Here is an 11,490-nt window from a genome sequence, read left to right as displayed (position 1 = left end):
GGCTTTAGCAACTATTTTCTTTTGACTTACGTCTAATTGAGATATGCACCATGTCCACACATTATCAATGATAATGAGATCCAAAATCTAATTAGGTACCAAAGTTTTGGAGTCCAATGATGGCTTTAGCAGATAGAGCCCAAGCTAAACAACCCCTAATAAGGTTAATTTGGAAGTTATATGCATATATGGTAAATATTATTATATAACATTTAAATAACAAAGTTTGTATTAATATATATATATATATATATAGAAATGTTATATATTTTTTTATACTAAACTAGAATTAAATAAAAATTTTAATTTGTAAAAAAAGCCATAGTTTTATAATTAACATGGGCCTCTTTATCAATAGAATATGTGCAAGCCCGATCGAGCCAAAATCTTGAGCCCAAGCCCAGCCCTTATATAAAGCTTGAAGCTCGAGCCCGAGCCTAAAGTTTCTATTTGTACACAAAATGTCTTATTTTTAGTATACTTTTATAAACTAATATTATATTAATTTAGTAATAATTTAATAAATTAATAATCTAATTTATATTTTCTAATAGTAAATTGATATTCATTAATAATTTAAGAAGCATATATATTATTTATAATATAAATAATATATGTAATAGTATTGGGTTGGGCTTGTTTGAGAAAGCTCGAGCTCGAGCCCACAAGCCTAGTCCATAAATAGGTCTAATTGTATATATAAACAATTGTATACATCCAAAATCATATGAAATAAAAATTCAAACACCTTTTTCAATTTTGTTTTTCAAAATGGACATCTCATAGCTTAGCCCAGTCTACGGCCTAGCCTGTCCCAAGGTTCGGCATAACACGACCTGATTTACACCTCAACTTGAACCTGCCCATTACTGGAGATAGGGTGGGGAAATTCGAGGATTCCCCATCCTTGATGATGAGTGGGGTGCCTTGCCCCTGAACTCGCTCGACATTGAGGAGTGGTTGCCTTGCCTTGAACCTACCTTACATTGGGGATGGGGTGAGGATGGGGTATGGTGTCTTGACTATGGAGTAGGGATAGGGATGGGGTGCCCCGCGCTGAACCCACCCTGTTGTCATTCCTATGTAATTGTTAACTATTTGTGAAATTATTAAAAATGTTAGCTTTTGTAATTATTTTTATTTAGTTAAAGTTAATCAAAATTTTATTTAAAAATAAGAAAAATAATAAAAATTATTAAAATTACTATAAATTATTAATAAAACTAAATTTATTAAAAAATATTTGTTCATATTAAATTAAGAATAATTATTTTTTGTAAATTAACATTAAATGGAAATACATTTATTAAAATTTTAGATATTAACAATAGCTTTGAATAATTAAAAATTTTATTAAAAGTAAAAAATCATTATAATAGATCTCATAATATTTGAACTAATAATAATTTTATATTTTATAGAATGAATAATGGAATTATGTAATAATAGTATAATTTATAATTTTATGGATTATGAAATTCAATAAATTAGTACTAATGAAATAACTAAATAATGATACTATTTAAATAAATAAATAATATTGTAAATAACTAATATTAAATATTTTAAACAATAAAAAATTAATAACTCAATCATATTTTAAATATTAATTAGAAACAAATAAAATAGATTAAATAAAGAAATAATAGATTTAATAATATTTGGTGACAAGAATATATAATAATTTAGAGGTAACGAAGCTTTCAAATAACAAAAATAGGTAATACCTTTCAAAAAAATGTTTTTAATAGATAGTAAAAATATAATATGCTTGTTGATGAGGGTAATTTTGTCCTCCAAATTACATCACGACACGTGGCCTGCAAATGACACTTCGGTGTTGAGTAAGCAGACTAGCTCGGCAAGTTAGCCTAAAGCACCTCGCCAGGCCGACCTCCACCTTTGCCCGGCCGAGCCAACAGATCTCCCAGCTCATAGCGACCTGCCTTAGAGACCGACCGAGCAGTAGGAACCTTTGGTGACCTGCGAGGAGAGCCCACTGACTTGTGCTGAAGATACGTTACCAGCCTGAGATCCCTAGAACATTAATGCCTCGACCGTTAGACCGGCTTACCACACCGCACGCCTTAGAGTTACTCGGGCAGATCGTAACCCCCACACAGAACACGTAACCGACGTAATAACTCATCTAACCAAGCGAAAACGGCTCCGCGAGAAGATGAGACCCATTGTAAAGGGGCTCAGTCCATTGATACCTATATAAGGCACTCATTTCTACTTGTAAAGGTACGCATGATTATAAGTTCTCAAGCTCTCTCATTCTCTAAACACTCTCAAAGAAACTCTCTGACTTAAGCATTGGAGTGCCCACCCCGGCTAAAGACAACTTGGACACTCTAACTCCCCTTCTTGCAGAACATATTAGCTCAGCCACCTCCAGTTCAGCCTAGCACAACTCGGCCCTGACAAGGAACGATCCAAATCAACGTCCAAGTCAGGGAACTGCTAGATTGTGTAACATCAATTGACGCCATTTATGGAAAACCTGACACAAAAAGCTAAGTACTTACCCTTCATTTTTCAAAACTAAAAACTAATGGCTTCATCAAGCAACTAGCCCACCAACAACAATCAAGTACCTACTGTAAATAGGTCTCCCTCTAAACCCAACCATTGCGCTAGATAATGTGAACTTGCCTCCCCCGATAGTTAAGCCCGCAGTGCCTACTGGACTTGATATGCGCCAGTTCTATGACCTGATGTAGTGTGTATGAGGTATTAGCGACCAACTCATGTTTTGGGAAAGCAAGTCCACCACGATGAAGGGGGGGGGGGGGGGGCAACAACAGCAACAACAACAACCCCCTCTGCAACACCAACAGGTACAACCACCTCGGTAGGCACTGCGATAGAATGTCGGACTGAATCAAAACAACTAGAACCCGGCCCTAGCCCGGGTTCCCAGCCAAGTAGTACCCAACCAAGTCCCCCATCTAGAGGTGTAAATCAGGCCGAGCCGCCCACAGCCTGGTACAAAGGCCCACGAGCTGTGCCAGGCCCAGCACGGAGGTCCGTTCCATGCTAGGCCAGGGGTTCGAGGCCCGCATGCTAGGCCGTGCTAGGCCGGGGGTTCGAGGCCCGCGTACCAAGCCCAACGGATAGTTTCAACTTTTTGGTGGGTTGTTTACAGAAATACCCCCCTCTAACAGCTATAAACAGCCATATTAGGGGGTATTTGTGTATTTTGCTTATGGGGTTGACAAAATGACATAAATGCCCCCAACGACTATATAACAACTAGTTTATGGGGGAATTTTGGGTAAATTTATAAGTAACTTTACAATGACCAAAATACCCCTCCCAACAACTAAATAACAAATAATTTTTTGGGTATTTTGGGCAATTGAATTATGTTTAACTCCTATAAATAGCCCTATCCTCCACCATTCTCATCACACCAATTCAACAATGACATAAATGACATAAATGCACCCAACAACTATATAACAACTAGTTTATGGGGGCATTTTAGGTAAAGTTATAAGTAACTTTACAATGACCAAAATACCCCTCCCAACAACTAAATAACAAGTAGTTTTTTGGGTATTTTGGGCAATTGAATTATGTTCAATTCCTATAAATAGCCCTATCCTCCACCACTCTCATCACACCAATTCAACAATTCTCTTAATCTCTTTTGTCTTTCTCTCATACTCATACATTCTCAATTATCTGCAATCTGAGAAATCCTGATTAGTTGATTGTCTGATTCTGCATTCTCTAATTCTCAAGTCTCAACTTTATCGAAGTTTTAACTTTCAACAAGAAGGCTTGCTCAACCAGCTCAAGTATCTCAATTCGGGAGACTTGGACGTTGAAAGGCTTCAACCGTTGAAATCAAGTTGGGATTTTGAACTAGCAATCTGGGTAAGTCGAATTAGATTAATTTTTATCTTTTTAGAATTAAAAAAATGGCTGGCTCTTTTGAAAACCGATTCCCCAGCATGTTTTCCATGGATGACATGCAATCGCATCATGATAGTGTTAGCACTAATGTGATTGATGTCGATGGAAGTGGAACTTCCACCCCAGGTAGTAGTGATATTAAGGGAAAAAGGAGGGCTTCTAAGCTTAGTAGCCTGGTTCAGAAGGTTTTCAAAGTAGACGATATTGATGGGAAGGGAAAAAGGGCCGTTTGCCAAAAATGTAGGAAAGACTTTAGTTATTGTAGCAAGGGTGGTACGGGTCATTTTAATAGACATCTGCTCACACATGAGCGAGAGGAAGATGAAGGGAGAGAAATAACCCAAACACAGATTGGGAGGGGGACTAGTTTTGGTACTTATTCACAAGAAAGTACATGCAGAACAACCATTTATATTAGCTGAAGATCCAAAGCTAGAAAAATGCTTTAAAAATTTTTTATTCATATAAACAAAATTTAATTTCTTTGTTAGCAAATCTTAATTCTATAGTTGCAATTACATCGAATTCTTGGACATCCAAATTTAATATTAGTTATATTTGTGTTACCGGCCATTTCATTGATGAAAATTGGCTTTTGAATAAAAGAATTTTTAAGTTTTATTAGGCTTGAATGACCACATAGTGGCCCAGCTATTGTTGTAAGTATTTTAAATACTTTGCATGCTTATGGAACAAAATTGTTTTCTATTAGTTTTGATAATGCCAACAATAATGATTCTGCAATAAATATTTTAAAATCTTAATTAAAACCATGCTTAAATGGTAAATTATTTCATATTAGATGTGGATGTCACATCTTAAATTTATGTATTCAAGATGCCTTGAATATTATTTCTACTCATATTTCAAAAATTAGAAATTGTGTTATATATATAAAAAGTTCAGGGGCAAGAAAACAAGAATTTAAATATTTATGCCAAAATTATGGTTTAAAATATAAACATTTTATATTAGATGTAAAGCATAGGTGGTATTCTACCTATGCTATGTTAGAAAGTTTTATATCTCATAAACAAATTCTTTCTGATTTTTATAATTTAAAAATGCCTAATGATATGATATTTGAGGAAGACTAGGAAATGCCAGTCTGTATAAGAGATTTTTTAAAACATTTTTATAATGCAACAAATGAATTATCTGGAATTTATTATCCAACTATTTTAATTTACCATTTCAATTAATGGTAATTAGTGATTGTTTTGCTAAATATAAAAATAATCCACAATTTCAATGTATTGTTGAAATTATGGAAAATAAATTTAAAAAATATTGGGAGAACATTTCTCCCCTTTATTGTTTAGCTACAATATTAGACCCTAGGATTAGTAAGGATGGTTTAGATATTTTACTTGAAACATATTGTGAAAATAGGAATATTGATATAGGAAATAAAAAAGATGAAATTAATAATTTATTATTTGAAATGTACAGTTCTACAACAAGTTCATTTACTGAACTTAATTTTTATTTACAAGCAAAATTTTCTAATTTAGGTGAAGTATCAAATAATTTTGATATTTAAGCCTGGTGGAGTGAACACTCAAAAAATTATCTGGTTCTCACTGCCATGGCATGTAATTTATTAACCCCTCCAGTGTCTATAATTCCATCGGAGTCTTGTTTTAGTGCAGGTACCCGGGTGCTGGATGACAAAAGAAGTTGCAAGAATGATGAGAGCATAGTGCATCTGTTCAAAGATTAGCTAGATGCAGAAGATAGATTACAAGACAAGGGAGGGCATGATACAACACTAGACATTTCACCCGAAGCAGATGGTGAAAGTCATGAATGATGATTCATGAATTTGACTACTTGTATATAATTTTTCATTTTTTCAAATTATTGTATTTTTTTTAATTTTATTTAATTTATTTGATATATTTTTTAAATTTTTTAATAATGTAGTTTTGTATTTTCAATTTGTAACCATATTGTATTTTTTATATTTTATTAATTTATTCCATTTTTATATTTCATTCATCCAAGTATGCAATGATCCAATCATTATATTTGTAATTCACTAATTTGTACCTTTCAAATTTAAATGAAATAAAATTCCTATTTTTTCTTCCAATTTGTTATTCCATCATTCTTATTTCAATTTGGTTAAGTATTTTTCTTTTTCATTTATGTGTTAAATAACTTAGATTTCTCATTTCTTAATTTTTTAAATAGTTTCCAATTTCCAAAGTTCATAGGAAATTGGAATTCAAATTTAAATGAAATAAAATTCCTATTTTTCTTCCAATTTGTTATTCCATCATTCTTATTTCAATTTGGTTAAGTATTTTTCTTTTTCATTTATGTGTTAAATAACTTAGATTTCTCATTTCTTAATTTTTTAAATAGTTTCCAATTTCCAAAGTTCATAGGAAAGTTAAATATTTTAGTTTTACAATTTTACTTAGAAAAGAAATCAAAAAATAAAAAAAAAAACAAAAAAAATGAAAAAAAAAACATTGCAGCCCAGTTCGGCCCAAGACCAAGGCCCACATTGTGGCCTAGCCTGGCACAGCCCGACCCAGGTCTGCGTGCTGGCACGGCACAGCACGGGCCCGCCTAGGCCAGGGCCGTGGGCCATGCCCGGTTGACCCCAAAATTTCCACCGAGGAGGACGGCACAACCCGTGGTGGCCTGCGGGCCAGCACGACATGACCCACTTTACACCTCTACCCCCATCGGGTGCCTGAACCTATTAACAACCAGCCTCTAGTAGACAATGTGGACCCTGGCCTAAACTAGAACCAGCTACCGGTGGAGTGTCGAGCTACTGCTCCCATCGGGACAGAGGCTTCTAACTCTTCTAAAGGCTCCAAGAAGAGACGCCGATGACGAACACACCGCACCACTAAGAAAAGTCAGCTCACTCCAGATGGGAGCGTGATGGACAAAAAGGCATACATCAAAGTGGGTAGCCAGGTAGGTGCTTCATATGAACAACCCCTCATAACTTGGGAGTCACCACTTGCTTCAGAAATCCTCTAGGCCCCGAGTTCGAAGAACTTCAAGGCACTAACCTTCAAGATATACAAAGCTGCAATAGACCCGGTTGATCACGTCGACAACTTTCAGGCTCTAATTCTGCTTCACGGGGCCAATGACGCTAGCATGTGCATAGCTTTCCCTACCACCCTTCGAAATGAAGCTCGACTCTAGTATGGCGGGTTGGCACTAGGTTCCATAAAAAGCTGGGACCAGCTCACCAACCTATTTATCACACATTTTTCCACCAGTAAGAAACACTCTAAATCAGCAACCTGCCTGCTAAATGTAATACAAAAGCCTAAATGAAACACTCTAGGAGTACATAAGAAGATTTAACATGGAACATCTACAAATCCTGAATCTAAACCTAACTGTACAGCTCACCGTGGCCAAGAATGGCGTACGTCACCCCGACCTATGTTGGGAGATAGAACTGAACCCTCCAACCACTCTAGAAGAATTCCTCGACATGGAGGATAAATTCATAAAAGCGGAAGAAGCACCAAGATTGCGGTCCAAGCTGTCTGGTAAGAGGAAGTGAGCTGAAGAAGAGGCAAGCAACAACAAATCGAAGTAGAGAAGCAAATCTCCGAAAAGAAGTCGGTCACCAAGAAGTTGGCAAAGTAGCTCACCAAGAAGAAAGAGTAAGTTTCCACAACGAGGTTCAGGTTTAGGCCGACGATCTAGAACCCCACCATTGTACAATAAGACATTTACCCCTTGAATACAAAAGGGGAGAAATATTGATGCAAATAAAATCAACCAACTATGTAAAGTGGCCACCCAGGATGAAGAGTGACCCAGCCACTAGAAACCCTAATAAGAACTGCCACTTCCATTATGACGTTGGTCACGACACAAAAAACTGCTGGAACCTGAAGAACGAGATCGAGGACTTAATTCGTCGAGGATACCTTAAGTAGTTCATGAAAGATGAAGGTCGACTTGCCGAGCAAGGCAGGGAGAAACCTCAGACTAGTCAGGAACAAGAAGCAACTCTCAGGAATCAGCAACAGGAAAGGCCTGTCCGGGAGGTCATCCACATGGTCACCGGAGGGTCCATAGTAGCAGGTTGTACCACCTTGGCCGGGAAGATGAATGTGACCTAACCTCGACATTGGCCGAGGTCCCCTCCATTGATGAGTGACGATCCACCCCTCACTTCTTCCTTGAAGCCTTCTTCTTAGAAGCCACCAACATCGACTCCATGCTCATCATATCTAAAAAAGGAGAAAGAAATGTTAGCTGCGCTAAAAATCAATAGAACCAAAAGCAAAAAACTTGGAGACTGATCTACCTATGTGACTCAGGCCGGCCTGTATAAGCATGGGTTCGGCCAAAACGGCTTTTACTTTGACCTTCTAGTGGACAAAATCCTAAGCCGCAACATGCAACTCTTCGCTGAACCCTTCACTGAAACTTTGACATTCACTATGCCAAACAGTGCTCATGCCCTAGCCACTGCTCTTAGAGAGGAAGGAATACCTGCTCTTTTAGTCTTTAATTTTATTGGGAAACTAGTCTAACACCTTATAGCTACCACGGAAGGGGAGATAGAAACAGAAAGGGACGTTGGGACTTTCTTCATGGTACACAGACTAGAGAAGATATCTAGATTTAAAGGGAAATTGCAGTGGTGACATAAACAGATCAGCCCTACCAAGGTCCGAATTGCATTAGGGTGAAGTTGACCTAAAGAGACACCATAATGCCTCAACACCAATTGAATGAAAGGATGTAGGGGAAACTGAAGGTCGACGACTAGTGCCTCCTTAAAAATACAAATAGCATCCCAGCCGTGATCCCAGGGATATTCATCAAGGTCTGGTTGAATAAAATCATACTCGGTAGGGATCTGGTAAATGCTGTTTAGTTCTACATTGCGCTCCCTAGAAAGTGCAGTTGGGCCAAAAATAGACGTTGCTCGTTGGACTTCACCTCTCATCCCTATTAAAGATCTAGAGCAAAACTCCCCTTGAGATTCCTCCCCTGAGGAACTTTCACCTCTTCGTTCGAGCTATGGTCGAGCGACCTACTCCCTGAGGGATTGAAAGACATCGGGAAAGGCTGACTACTCACCAAAAAAAGAACAAAGAAGACCGGCACTGGCGACTAACAGAACCTCGACAAGCGAACTGGGAACAACACTTCAACCGCAACCTCCTCTGATTAGACACCGCCCCAGAAAACTCCAAAAACAGTGTAAGTGGGGACCTCGTATTTATAATCCACTCGGCAAAAGAATGAGCGGAAGAGATGCATTAACAACAAATTGACGGTTGGAACAAAGGTGCCACACGCGAGCAATTTCAAATTCAAAATTTTGCACACCTGCTATGTAGGGGTGACAGTTTAAACCAAAATTTAAAAACCGAACCAAAACCAAAATTTAGAAAAACTGAAATAAATGAAACCAAAATTTTTTGTTCGGTTTTTAGTTATTTCGGCTAAAACTGAATTTTAATAATATATACTTTATTATATATATTATAATATATTATATTATATATTATAAAATATATATTATGAAATCGAATTTCAATATATTAGATATTAATATATAAATATATAAGGTAAAAAGTTTGTTTAATCTAGTTAATTGAAATTCTAATTCCAAAAAACGAAATTAAAAACTGAAATAGCCGAACTGATTTAACCAAAAATCAAAAAATCGAACAAAAAAAAACCGAAACTGAAATTTTCGATTCGGTTATTCGGTTTTAATCAAATAATGCTCACCCTTACTGCTATGCGCGCCTCTTTTAAATGTTTGAAATCGTCGCGCTTGCTGTGCGTGCTTCTTTTTTTGAGTTTGAAATTTGAAATCCGCTGCGGTCTCGCCCAATCTTAGACCGGATCAAGAAAGCAAGCTGGGTGACTTACAAACCAGTTGGACCAATTACCTTACTGAAAGCTACTCCCTTCATTGAGTTGACGTAGGCTCGAGAGTGGAGACAATTGATGAGGGGTAATTTGGTCCTTCGAATTACGTCATGGCACATGGCTTGTAAACGACACTTCGGCACTGAGTAAGTGAAATAGCTTGGGAAGTTAGCCTGAAGCACCTCTGTCGGGCCGAGTTGATAGGTCTCCCAGCTCGTAGCGATCTGCCTCAAAGATTGGCCTAGCAGTAGGAACCTATGACGACTTGCGAGGAGAGCCCACTGACTTGTTTTGAAGATACGCAACCAGCCTATGATCCCCAGAACATTAATGCCTCGACCGTTGGACTGGCCTACCGCACCGCACGCCTCAGAGTTACTCGGGTAGATCGTAACCCCGCACAGAACATGTACCTGACATGATAACTCACCTGACCAAGCGGAAACGGCTCCACAAAAAGATGAGACCCATTGTAAAGGGGCAGTCCCCTGATACCTATATAAGGCACTCATTTCTACTTGTAAGGGTACATGTGATTATAAGCTCTCAAGCTCTCAAGCTCTCTCATTCTCTAAAAGACTCTCAAAGAAACTCTCTGACTTAAGCATCGGAGTGCCCACTCTGGGTAAAGACAGCCCGGGCACTCTAGCTCTCCGTCTTGTAGAACATGTCAACTCGGCCACCTCCAGCTCGGCCCTAAAAAGGAACTATCTGAATTAGTGTCCAAGTCACCTAACATGAGGGAGCTGCCAGATCGTGCGACATCAATCGCTATATCAATTAATAGTTTTAGAAAATAACTTTTAGAAAATTGATATTTATTAATAATAATTTTAAAATCTTAATCTATATTTATTATATATTTATATATACTAAAATTTATATTTATTATATTTTTAGTAATTATTTATTGTGTTTTTTTGATAAATATATTTTCAATAATTATGTATAAATCTATTTTTATTTTGTTATTTAATCAAAAATTTTCAAAGGGAAATTGTCCAAAACTCATCATAACCTTTCACGAATTCTCTTAAACTCACCATAACTTTTCAAAACATCCAAAACTCACCATGTCAGTCAGTTTTTATTTTCCAAAACTCATCATCCATTAGAGCACTGTTAAAGTTCATTGACCCAAGTTATCCATGTCAACCTAAATGCAAGTTTCATGACCAAACTACCCTTGAATAGTGAGTCAACTTGTTAAATAATTTTTTGACTGAAGTGCCCTTAAGCGCCCAAACCTTTTCATATATAAGTTTTGTGCTTGTTGAGATGAGATTCTTTCTTGCTCTCAACATCCCAGGATGAGTCTTTGCTATCGACGTCCAAGAAAGAGCTTCTTGCTCTCAACATCCAACGAACCTCTAACCAGTTATTTCACCATCAGTTTTTTTTCCATTTTTGCTTAATCAAGGCACTTGTTTTTTCATTGAGTGTGGGGGTGGTTTTTTGTTCCAAAATCACATGTTATTGGTTCCCTAACTAGTAGCGGCTGATGAACACAGAAAAAAACAAAATTTCCAGAGCACCTATCACCCACTAAATTCTAAAACGAACAACTTAATTGATTGGGTCTCCATTAAAATATTTCTGTTATTTCTTCCTTTTGAAGTGGAGAAATTCCATGTTTCAGGATTGAGGAGTGAGTGGATTCCTTTTGGAATGAAC

The sequence above is a fragment of the Nelumbo nucifera genome, chromosome 1, assembly GCF_055504915.1.
Source record: "Nelumbo nucifera cultivar China Antique chromosome 1, China Antique-T2T, whole genome shotgun sequence".
Lineage (NCBI taxonomy): Eukaryota > Viridiplantae > Streptophyta > Magnoliopsida > Proteales > Nelumbonaceae > Nelumbo > Nelumbo nucifera.
Note: the sequence above shows the minus strand (reverse complement) of the source record.